Genomic DNA, 13,444 nt, shown 5'->3' on the forward strand with positions numbered 1-13,444 from the left:
ATACGCCCATCATTCTAGGGCTAACTTATCTTTGTACATTGACACAATCTAATACACTTTGTGTTGTGTACATTCTTGTTTCTTCTTCTCCAAGCTTTGTGTGCTTTTCTGCAACCCTAATTCCAACAATTGGTATCAAAGCAGGCATCGGCTCCCAGGGCTACGCCGCCAGCACCCTCCGACTCACGTTCTCCGATTGAGGTGAGTTTTCACGAGCGCTTGCAGGTCCCTATACTCTGCAAATAAGCCCAAAGGGCTTGGCGTTCTCAGAATTTGCATCTGAGGTCGTTTCGGGCTCTGTTTTTGCATTTCAAGTTCTGCACAGGTGTTTTCGTCATTTTCTGCAGAAATTTCGACAGTGCAGTTTTCTGCAAAACAGGCATACGTATTCTATTATGGACCGTGCTACATAGCACGAGTTTTTTTTTGTTTAGTCTTTTCTTCATTACAGGTAACTTTTGCATCAGTTTCAGTCAGTGGCCATGGCTGAAAACAGCAATGATGTATTTCGCATGTTGTCTGTTGAAGACAAACTGGATGGAGACAGCAACTATCCACTTTGGGCATACATGATGCAGCATGTTTTGGTTGCAAAAGGAGTGTGGAACATTGTGCAGGGTATGGATGTACGTCCAGGTTCTGTGGATGTAGGATCTGTTGAGGATGTTGTAGGTTCTAGCAGCTCTACTGTTGCTGCTGTTTTACCCACTGCTGAACAAGCTCGTTGGGATGGTAAAGATGCGCAGGCTCATGCCTTGATTGCACTTTCTATCAAACGTAACATCACCCCACACATTCGTTCAGCTAAAACAGCAAAACAGGCTTGGGATATTCTATGCAGGTCGTAACGAGGCAAAAATCGCTTACCTGCGTAAAGAGCTAGAATTGAAGATTATGCAGGAAGATGATGACATGAATGTTTTTCTTGCTGAGATTAAAGATCTCAAAGAACAGTTGATTTCTGCAGGTGAGATTATTCCTGATCATTCTCTTGTGCAGACTGTTCTTGATGCTTTACCTGAGACATATCAGACTTTTGCTTCCACATGGAGACTTCTTAATGAGGACAGACCTGATGCTGTCAAGTATGATACTTTAGTCAACAAGCTCTTGAAAGAAGCACAGTCCAGGCAAAACAAGGCCAGGCAGCGTGCAGTTGATCAAGCATTTATGGCTGCCCAGCAGCAGAGAAGAAGTGGTAAGGCAGCCCCTTCCACTGTTTCTTCTCCTATTAGTAGGTCTGCAACTTCTTCTCCTTCCACAGGTAGCAACAATAAGTCTGAGAAGGCTCTTGATAAAGGCAAGAAAAAGACCAAGTGCAACTATTGTAAGGCAAATGATCATGTCATTAAGAATTGCCCTAAGCTAAAGGCTAAAGAGGCAAAGAAGAAAGAGTTAAATTATAAGATTCCTCCCCCAACCCCTTTTTGATGTCTAGTATCTTCCCCTGTAATCAATCCCTCTTCAGAAATATAAAGACCTTGCTTCTAACTGTTTTAGCCTAGAGAGAGAAAATTATTCTAGAGAGAGAATATTCAGATTATGAATATTTTTGGATAGAAAAATAACTCATCTTATTAAAATAAGTTTCCCTAAAACAGAAATTCAAAAAGAATTTTCCAATGTGCAATTGGAATTAATTGGAAATAGGTATAAAGAACCTTAGTCTAAGGGTCTAGATTTTCAGAAATTTTTGGGATTATGGTCCAATTAAGGTTCCTATGGGCCAATAGCATCAATCCATGTGTAGGGAGGAGATAAATCCAAATTGTAAAAGAAGATACCCAAAAATGAGTAAATGCTCACATAAGATGAAGAGTTGAAAATGTACAAGGTTTATTAGTAAAAAACTATGAGTAATATTAAAAATATGAGATATTTTGGGTATCCAAAAATGAGTAAATGCTCACATAAGATGAAGAGTTGAAAATGTACAAGGTTTATTAGTAAAAAACTATGAACAATAAAATTTTGACACATATGTAAGGAAGGAGAGTTCTTTAAAGAAGGTGCATATTTCACATAAGATGAAGAGTTGAAAATGTACAAGGTTTATTAGTAAAAAACTATGAACAATAAAATTTTAACACATATGTAAGGAAGGAGAGTTCTTTAAAGAAGGTGCATATTTCACATAAGATGAAGAGTTGAAAATATACAAGGTTTATTAGTAAAAAACTATGAGCAATAAAATTTTGACACATATGTAAGGAAGGAGAGTTCTTTAAAGAAGGTGCATATTTCACATAAGATGAAGAGTTGAAAATGTACAAGGTTTATTAGTAAAAAACTATGAGCAATAAAATTTTGACACATATGTAAGGAAGGGGAGTTCTTTAAAGAAGGTGCATATTTCACATAAGATGAAGAGTTGAAAATGTACAAGGTTTATTAGTAAAAAAACTATGAGCAATAGAATTTTGACACATATGTAAGGAAGGGGAGTTCTTTAAAGGAGGTGCATATTTCACATGCTTGAATGAGTTTTAAACTCAAAAATAATGTGATATTTTTATCTCTCATATCTCTTGAACCAAACCAAATCAAAATGGAACCAAATCGAATCAAAAAGTAACCAAACTAGGTCTAAATCTAGTCTAAATTCAACCAAACTGACTTGGAAAATTCTAGAATCAGTTTGTTTGGTTAGGAGCTCAATTTTTCCTATAAATAGAAGCCTTCCCTTGTTGAAAAAGATATAGTGTCTTATGCATTGTTACTCTACTCCACCTAAGCCAAGAACTGTGAATTCTTTAATAATTCACTAGTTTTTGATACTTCTCCCTTTCTTCAATCCCCATTGGTGGCTCCATCAACATACTAAACCAATTGATTGGTTGGGGGCCTCTACCGTGATCAAAGAATCAAGCAAATTATAAGATAAGTATAGTGAATTTTGATCTTTTCTATAATTTCTCAATGATTCTCTCTTCTCAACCCCTCTCAAGCTTGAGAAGCTTAATTGATATGGTTTTTGAAATGCTATTGAAGTTAATTAATTAATGATAGTAAAGAATTACATAAAATTCTATTTATATTTAATTCTAATGGTCTTTCTCTCTCTCACTTAAGAAATGGTCATACTCATAAAAGAATTTTATTATGCATGGAGATGTGGATGTTTGCATGTAGATGTAGATGTATAGATGTGGATGTGAATGGAGATGTGGATGTATGCATGTAGATGTAGAAGTATAGATGTAGATGTGGATGTGGAGGTGGATGTATGCATGTAGATGTAGATGTGGATGTAGATGTGGAGGTGGATGTATGCATGTAGATGTAGATGTATGGATGTGAGTGTGAATGTGGAGGTGGATGTATGCATGGAGATGTGGATGTATGCATGTAGAAGTAGATGTATAGATGAGGATGTAAATGGAGATGTGGATGGATGCATGTAGATGTAGATGTATAGATGTAGATGTGGATGTGGAGGTGGATGGATGCATGTAGATGTAGATGTATAGATGTAGATGTGAATGGAGATGTGGATATATGCATGTAGATGTAGATGTGGATGTGGAGGTGGATGTATGCATGTAGATGTAGATGTGGATGTGGATGTAGATGTAGATGTGGATGTAGATGTGGAGGTGGATGTATGCATGTAGATGTAGATGTATAGATGTGGATGTGAATGTGGAGGTGGATGTATGCATGGAGATGTGGATGTATGCATGTAGAAGTAGATGTATAGATGAGGATGTAAATGGAGATGTGGATGGATGCATGTGGATGTAGATGTATAGATGTAGATGTGAATGGAGATGTGGATGTATGCATGTAGATGTAGATGTGGATGTATGGATGTGAATATATGATGTAGATGTGGATGTATGCATGTAGATGTAGATGTGGATGTATGGATGTGAATATATGATATGTGATGTGAAGGAATCTGAAGTGACGAGATGGAAAATGATGTGATGGGATGAGTATACATATAAATGGAATATGGAATAAGTAATGTAGATTGATGAGGGATAATGTGAAAAAATGAAAGTTAAAATAGAAATTGTATTGTAAACTGTTTGTAAATGCTGTTTGTAAATGACTGTTTTATGTCAAGAATGCTGGGGGGAGCATTTTGACCATCTTGTGATTAAGGTCGTGATGATAAAGTTGCAACTGTTGACGGAGAGTCAATGAAGGACGTCTCGCGTAGCAAGGTCGGCCGAGGTCTTGACCAGCCTCGATGCGATTAAAATGGTGAGCTTCCAGTACGGTGGATGAGGGGCCAAGGAAGCAGCCTATGAGTGAAGCGCTAGGTCACCTTTGAAGGATCCTAGAGGGTGCTGACCATACGGTGCTCGGGCTCTGGGTCGCCTAGGATACCCACGCGTGCGTCGAGAAAGATATTGGAACAAGAGTAGGAGTTGTTTTCTGAAATCGGGCATGGATCTAGTTGATTGACCTTGCTGGTCTTCAATGGATGAGTCCATGGCTCTTTATATGGATCTGTTGGTTGATCTTGTTGATCTTCAACGAGAGTCCATCTTGATAAGTGATTATATTACCAAGTATTATGGGCTAGGAGCTAGGAAACGGCCCCTGTGTGGACAGGTGGTGAGCATCCTAGTTGCCAATGATGCCATAGATACTCTGATGAAGGAATGATGGAAAAATGAAGAATCAACTAGATAAAGTGGAAGATGGTGATCAGTGATACTATGGTTTTATTAAAGGATTGTTTTAAACTGGTTGAATCTGTGAAAAGGCAATTTCATATTGGGTGTGTGAGTAGTGTGACTAGTTTTATTTTTGCATGAACATCCGCCGGCTAGGGGGCCTTGGAACTCTTTTCCTTGGTACCCGGGACAAAACCTAACCAAATTCTTAATTGGATCCCATCACTACAGTGGTTGGGCGGTTGGCTAACCCATGGGATCGGATGGGGTTAGGCTGGACTGATGGATCCGTAAATCGAGACTCAAACTTTTGTTTTTACGATAGATAAAATAAATCCCGGACAGTAACTGTTCTATGGATAGGAATTAACGGCGGCTGTGCCTCTTGAATGGGGAAAAAAGCGTTGATCCCAATGATCCAAGTGCAAGTTTCTCCCTTGATCTGACCAAGTATCTTATAGATGTAATTGGATCAGCTCGATCAGAAATGATCTTGACTACGTTAGAGTAAAAAGTTATCCTGGTGGAATCGCCCATGCTTTCCAGTAAAGGGAGTTTTTCCGGGTTCGGTTTTGGAACAACCGACGGATTAGTCTCTTATCCGGATATCCGTGGGTGAGGCCCCGAATGTGGGACCCTTGTCCCGTGCGAGAAGTGCTACTTCCGCTGCTAGTATCCCGAATCTGTTGCTCGGTGGGAACAGGGGGATCTCACAGTTGGTATCAGAGCCTTTGGTTAATAAAGATCAACTGAGAAGACAAATATATCAAAAATTTATCAAGAAACACAAAAAGGTTATAATTGTGTGAGATAATTCATACAATTTGATATTCAAACTGAAATTCGTAATTTGGTAATTGGGTCTTCAGATGGAAGTACCACAATTATATAGAATCCCTGACTTGCTTGAGGCCTAGACATGATAGTATTTATCTTATAATTCTAAGGGCCGTGACTACCCGTATATACCGAGAGTATACTGCAGCTCTTTACTGACAGTATATACGAGTAAATCTAAGACTTGAAATTATAAGCGTTAATGCTATCCAGATGATGATTTTGAATGTGATTGATATGATTTTTAATTCTGTTTGAGAATTGATGAATTGATTTGGATTCTGATTGAAAATTCTGATTGAAAAATGATGATTTTTAAAAATTAGTTGAAATATAATGAAACCACAATGAGGGGGAATGGGACGAGTCCCTGTGATGATATTCATAACTAGAATGATGATAATGAATTCAGCAAATCACTATGAGATTAGTGGGTTGTGCTGTCAGATTGCTACTGTTAATACTTGACCGGTAGATCAAGTTAAGGGATGTCAAATTGAGAACTTGCTTGACTGAAATTTTCGTGGAGAGAGGAATGTTCCGAAGGAAACTTTTCGGTCTAATGGACCATTATCATGTTAAAGATATGAATGATATGATCTGAATGAATTGTTATTTAATGATGAGTTCTATATAAGGGATATTTATCCCAGTGTTCTGTTGGGTTGACCAGAATATAAGGAACCCCAGAATAAAATTGGATCTTAAGAAAAAGAGCTGTCCTCTACCTTGCGAGATGAGGACATCTCGCACTTTTTAAGTGGGGTAGAATGTAAGATTCCTCCCCAGCCTTCGAGGTATACAGGAGTAAGAATCTCCCTTTCTGATCTTATAATTATTCCCTCTCTAAAATAAAAGAAAGTTTCTGTTTAAAAAAGGAAGACCCTTTCCCTAGAATACTTCTCAGGAGTCCCACCTGTTTTAAGGATTTAGAACAATGAGTTCAGAAGTGAAAGTGTTTTGGATACCAAGGTTTTGGTTTTCATTCGAGTACGGCCCAAAAGGAGTTCTTTATCTCTTGGGGAGTATAAGAAGTTATCCCCCAGATATTGTGACCCTTATATCTGAATTCAATGAAAGTAGGTGACTTAGCCTACAAGCTTCTTTTATCTCCTCATCTCAAAATTCTTAATGCCTTCTATAGAAAAATGTGTCAAACACAAATCATGGAAAGACGGTAAAACTTCAGTGGCAAGTTACCGTTGGCTTCTAGGTTACGCTAGCTCCTTCCTTTATATAAGTCGTAACTTTTACTTGTCGCTCACAGTAATCTTACTCCCATCAATCTCCTTTCTTTCTTAATCTCCTTCATGGCTTGGCAACAGGAATTAGTTTTATCCCTGATGATTTCTCACCTTCAAGACGCAAGAGAGTCTGTGAAGAAAGACTTTATAGAACAGTATGAGCGCTCACTTTTTTCTCACCTAGGAACTTCTATAGCTCAGACCAAATGGCGGACCTATCAAAACATAACTAGGGTAACACCCTGGGGTCAGCAGCACTTTCGTAACAATGTCCGCTTGGCCATGGTTATTGAAGCTTTGGGTTTGGGTCCCCGATACTACTGCGTCATGAGATCAAGGCATCTTGGGTTTTCTGAGCGGGTCTTCTTACTGGCGTGTTTTCTTCCTCATGAGAAGATATGCCTTTATCCCATTTTTGGCTTGCCTCTCAGAGGTCCTTTTGTTAGATCACCTCATACCACTGAAATAGGTGCGGCAATAACCAGCAGAATCATTCCCATAGATGAGTTACCCTATACTTGTGCAGCTTGTGAGTGCTGTTTTTGTGACCATATGATGGACGGGCCTATGGAAGTGTAAAGAGTTCTTCTATCTTTACTGTATAAGTTCCGAGAATGAATAAAGTTTAAATCTTGTTCTATCTTGCTTTCTTTAAGACTTTTCTTGGTGGTTAATCTTGATTAAAATTTTTCTCTAAGTCTCATATTCGTGCATCTTGCGAAATTATCCCAGTTTGTGAGATGAGGACATCTCGCATTTTTTAAGTGGGGTAGAATGTAAGATTCCTCCCTCAACCCCTTTTTGATGTCTAGTATCTTCCCCTGTAATCAATCCCTCTTCAGAAATATAAAGACCTTGCTTCTAACTGTTTTAGCCTAGAGAGAGAGAGAATATTCAGATTATGAATATTTTTGGATAGAAAAATAACTCATCTTATTAAAATAAGTTCCCCTAAAACAGAAATTCAAAAAGAATTTTCCAATGTGCAATTGGAATTAATTGGAAATAGGTATAAAGAACCTTAGTCTAAGGGTCTAGATTTTCAGAAATTTTTGGGATTATGGTCCAATTAAGGTTCCTATGGGCCAATAGCATCAATCCATGTGTAGGGAGGAGATAAATCCAAATTGTAAAAGAAGATACCCAAAAATGAGTAAATGCTCACATAAGATGAAGAGTTGAAAATGTACAAGGTTTATTAGTAAAAAACTATGAGTAATATTAAAAATATGAGATATTTTGGGTATCCAAAAATGAGTAAATGCTCACATAAGATGAAGAGTTGAAAATGTACAAGGTTTATTAGTAAAAAACTATGAACAATAAAATTTTGACACATATATAAGGAAGGAGAGTTCTTTAAAGAAGGTGCATATTTCACATAAGATGAAGAGTTGAAAATGTACAAGGTTTATTAGTAAAAAACTATGAACAATAAAATTTTAACACATATGTAAGGAAGGAGAGTTCTTTAAAGAAGGTGCATATTTCACATAAGATGAAGAGTTGAAAATATACAAGGTTTATTAGTAAAAAACTATGAGCAATAAAATTTTGACACATATGTAAGGAAGGAGAGTTCTTTAAAGAAGGTGCATATTTCACATAAGATGAAGAGTTGAAAATGTACAAGGTTTATTAGTAAAAAACTATGAGCAATAAAATTTTGACACATATGTAAGGAAGGGGAGTTCTTTAAAGAAGGTGCATATTTCACATAAGATGAAGAGTTGAAAATGTACAAGGTTTATTAGTAAAAAAACTATGAGCAATAGAATTTTGACACATATGTAAGGAAGGGGAGTTCTTTAAAGGAGGTGCATATTTCACATGCATGAATGAGTTTTAAACTCAAAAATAATGTGATATTTTTATCTCTCATATCTCTTGAACCAAACCAAATCAAAATGGAACCAAATCGAATCAAAAAGTAACCAAACTAGGTCTAAATCTAGTCTAAATTCAACCAAACTGACTTGGAAAATTCTAGAATCAGTTTGTTTGGTTAGGAGCTCAATTTTTCCTATAAATAGAAGCCTTCCCTTGTTGAAAAAGATATAGTGTCTTATGCATTGTTACTCTACTCCACCTAAGCCAAGAACTGTGAATTCTTTAATAATTCACTAGTTTTTGATACTTCTCCCTTTCTTCAATCCCCATTGGTGGCTCCATCAACATACTAAACCAATTGATTGGTTGGGGGTCTCTACCGTGATCAAAGAATCAAGCAAATTATAAGATAAGTATAGTGAATTTTGATCTTTTCTATAATTTCTCAATGATTCTCTCTTCTCAACCCCTCTCAAGCTTGAGAAGCTTAATTGATATGGTTTTTGAAATGCTATTGAAGTTAATTAATTAATGATAGTAAAGAATTACTAAAATTCTATTTATATTTAATTCTAATGGTCTTTCTCTCTCTCACTTAAGAAATGATCATACTCATGACCCTTTTCAATCCAAATGAATCTTTTCATAAGGCTTTTCCTTAATCCAAGATTAAGCTATGCTTGAGGCCAAATTAATGGCTTTTTTCTATACTTTTAGTTTATGTATATCGATGATTCAATCCATTATGGATTGATGATCCAATTAGAGACCATTCTAATTATTTCCTTAATGATAAGCCTTATCCCGTAGAAAAAATTGAGACTTATCAGTCATAGTAGCGGAGCTATGGCAAAATTTTTATAGAAATTACACATAAAATAATTTCATTCAAAGCATAAAAAGAGGACTTTCTACCATATTCTAGGAACTATCATCCTAGATTAATTAAAAGAATTTTATTATGCATGGAGATGTGGATGTTTGCATGTAGATGTAGATGTATAGATGTGGATGTGGATGTGGAGGTGGATGGATGCATGTAGATGTAGATGTATAGATGTGGATGTGAATGGAGATGTGGATGTATGCATGTAGATGTAGAAGTATAGATGTAGATGTGGATGTGGAGGTGGATGTATGCATGTAGATGTAGATGTGGATGTAGATGTGGAGGTGGATGTATGCATGTAGATGTAGATGTATGGATGTGAGTGTGAATGTGGAGGTGGATGTATGCATGGAGATGTGGATGTATGCATGTAGAAGTAGATGTATAGATGAGGATGTAAATGGAGATGTGGATGGATGCATGTAGATGTAGATGTATAGATGTAGATGTGGATGTGGAGGTGGATGCATGCATGTAGATGTAGATGTGAATGGAGATGTGGATGTATGCATGTAGATGTAGATGTATAGATGTAGATGTGGATGTGGAGGTGGATGTATGCATGTAGATGTAGATGTGGATGTAGATGTGGAGGTGGATGTATGCATGTAGATGTAGATGTATAGATGTGGATGTGAATGTGGAGGTGGATGTATGCATGGAGATGTGGATGTATGCATGTAGAAGTAGATGTATAGATGAGGATGTAAATGGAGATGTGGATGGATGCATGTGGATGTAGATGTATAGATGTAGATGTGAATGGAGATGTGGATGTATGCATGTAGATGTAGATGTGGATGTATGGATGTGAATATATGATATGTGATGTGAAGGAATCTGAAGTGACGAGATGGAAAATGATGTGATGGGATGAGTATACATATAAATGGAATATGGAATAAGTAATGTAGATTGATGAGGGATAATGTGAAAAAATGAAAGTTAAAATAGAAATTGTATTGTAAACTGTTTGTAAATGCTGTTTGTAAATGACTGTTTTATGTCAAGAATGCTGGGGGAGCATTTTGACCATCTTGTGATTAAGGTCGTGATGATAAAGTTGCAACTGCTGACGGAGAGTCAATGAAGGACGTCTCGCGTAGCAAGGTCGGCCGCCAGCCTCGGTGTGATTAAAATGGTGAGCTTCCGGTACGGTGGATGAGGGGCCAAGGAAGCGGCCTATAAGTGAAGCGCTAGGTCACCTGCGAAGGATCCTAGAGGGTGCTGACCATACGGTGCTCGGGCGCTCTGGGTCGCCTAGGATACCCACGCGTGCGTCGAGGAAGATATTGGAACAAGAGTAGGAGTTGTTTTCTGAAATCGGGCATGGATCTGGTTGATTGACCTTGCTGGTCTTCAATGGATGAGTCCATGGCTCTTTATATGGATTTGTTGGTTGATCTTGCTGATCTTCAACGAGAGTCCATCTTGATAAGTGATTATATTGCCGAGTATTATGGGCTAGGAGCTAGGAAACGGCCCCTGTGTGGACAGGTGGTGAGCGTCCTAGTTGCCAATGATGCCATAGATACTCTGATGAAGGAATGATGGGAAAATGAAGAATCAACTGGATAAAGTGGAAGATGGTGATCAGTGATACTATGGTTTTATTAAAGGATTGTTTTAAACTGGTTGAATCTGTGAAAAGGCAATTTCATATTGGGTGTGTGAGTGGTGTGACTAGTTTTATTTTTGGGTGTGTGAGTGGTGTGTGAGTGGTGTGACTAGTTTTATTTTTGCATGAACATCCGGCTAGGGGGCCTTGGAACTCTTTTCCTTGGTACCCGGGACAAAACCTAACCAAATTCTTAATTGGATCCCATCACTACAGTGGTTGGGCGGTTGGCTAACCCATGGGATCGGATGGGGTTAGGCTGGACTGATGGATCCGTAAATCGAGACTCAAACTTTTGTTTTTACGATAGATAAAATAAATCTCGGACAGTAACTGTTCTATGGATAGGAATTAACGGCTGTGCCTCTTGAATGGGGAAAAAAGCGTTGATCCCAATGATCCAAGTGCAAGTTTCTCCCTTGATCTGACCAAGTATCTTATAGATGTAATTGGATCAGCTCGATCAGAAATGATCTTGACTACGTTAGAGTAAAAAGTTATCCTGGTGGAATCGCCCGTGCTTTCCGGTAAAGGGAGTTTTTCCTGGTTCGGTTTTGGAACAACCGACGGATTAGTCTCTTATCCGGATATCCGTGGGTGAGGCCCCGAATGTGGGACCCCTGTCCCGCGCGAGAAGTGCTACTTCCGCTGCTAGTATCCCGAATCTGTTGCTCGGTGGGAACAGGGGGATCTCACACAAATGCAGCCACAATAGCGGATGCTTCTACAAATGCAGCCACAATAGCGGATGCTTCTACAAATGCAAATTCTGCATTTGTAGAAGCAGCCACAATAGCGGATGCTTTTACAAATGCAGATTCTGCAAATGTTGTGCAGGATACAGAATGGGCGTTTAGCGTGTATTGCCAGTATGACCCATCTGTACATGATGCATGTTTGGCAGTTTCTGTTGACTCTCATGTTTGGTATTTTGACAGTGGTGCTACAAAGCACATTACCTCACATCGTGATATGTTCACTTCTCTTGAGGCTGTCCCTAATGGGAATACTGTCACATGTGCCAATAATGCTTCTTACCCAGTGAAGGGCGTTGGTAAAATTATGCTTACTGCTGCAAATGGCAGCGCTTTCACACTTTCAGATGCTTTGTATGTGCCAGGGATAAAGAAGAATCTATTGTCTATCTCTGCGCTTGCTAGAAGACTTGAATTTGTAGTCAAATTTGTGGATGACAGATGTACTGTTCATGATTTGACTTCTGGTGATACGATTATTGTATCTGGCACCTTGTTTCGTGGGCTGTATAGGCTCAATTCTTATGACAAGTGTGTGGAAGATTCAACAAATGCAGTTTCTGATGAAAAGGCAGTTTCAGATGCAAAACTATGGCATGCTCGTTTTGGTCATCTAAACTTTGCTAGTTTACTGCGTTTGCAGAAATTTGATATGGTTGCTTCATTGCCCCCTCTTGAGGCACCATTGAAACATGTTTGTGAAGGCTGTATTTTGGGCAAAATGCAGCGTTCTGCGTTTCCAAAGGATGGTTCTGTGCGGGCCACTCGCAAATTGCAACTTGTACATAGTGATGTATGTGGGCCTATGCAAAATCCGTCATTTGGTAAACACTTGTACTTCGTGACTTTCATTGATGATTACTCAAGGCATACATGGGTATATCCACTGAAGGCAAAGTCCGAAGTGTTTTTGTGCTTCAAACAGTTTTTTCTTATGGTTGAAAATGTATCCAATTGTACTGTGGGCACCCTCCGTTCTGATCGAGGGGGGGAGTACTTGTCTAAAGAGTTTAATGCATTTCTGGCTAGTCGTGGGATAAAACACCAATGTAGAGTGCCGTATACCCCTCAGCAAAATGGTGTTGCTGAGAGGAAGAACAGGTCACTTATGGAGATGGCACGATGTATGGTCAAGAGCCAAGCTTTGCCACATGCGTTTTGGCTTGAGGCTGTCATGTGTGCTGCATATGTACTCAACAGGTGTCCCACTAAGGCCTTGCAGTCTATTACTCCATACGAAGCTTGGCATGGCAGGAAGCCTTCTATTGGTCACTTGCGTGTCTTTGGTTGCTTGGCCTATGCTTTAGTGCCTGTGCAACAACGTAGAAAATTGGATGATAAGGCTGTTAAATGCATTTTTGTTGGTTACAGTGCTGAGAGCAAGGGTTACAGATTGTATCATCCGCAGTCAAAGCGTATCTTGATTAGTCGAGATGTTGTTTTTGTGGAAGATGCTGTGCAGCCTTTGTTATCATGTACCAAAGAGACAGGTGTGAGCTCACGGAATGTATTTGATACGTTGTTGCCTCTCTTTACAGGTGGGAATTCAAATGTAAGTCCTAATGAGGCAAATATTCAGCCTATGCAGATTTCAAACGACATCATAGATCAGCCTATTTCTGATGTAGATTTACAGGATG

This window comes from Cibotium barometz, chromosome 24 (genome assembly GCF_041138505.1).
Source record: "Cibotium barometz isolate CiBa-2024 chromosome 24, ASM4113850v1, whole genome shotgun sequence".
NCBI classification, from domain to species: Eukaryota; Viridiplantae; Streptophyta; class Polypodiopsida; order Cyatheales; family Cibotiaceae; genus Cibotium; species Cibotium barometz.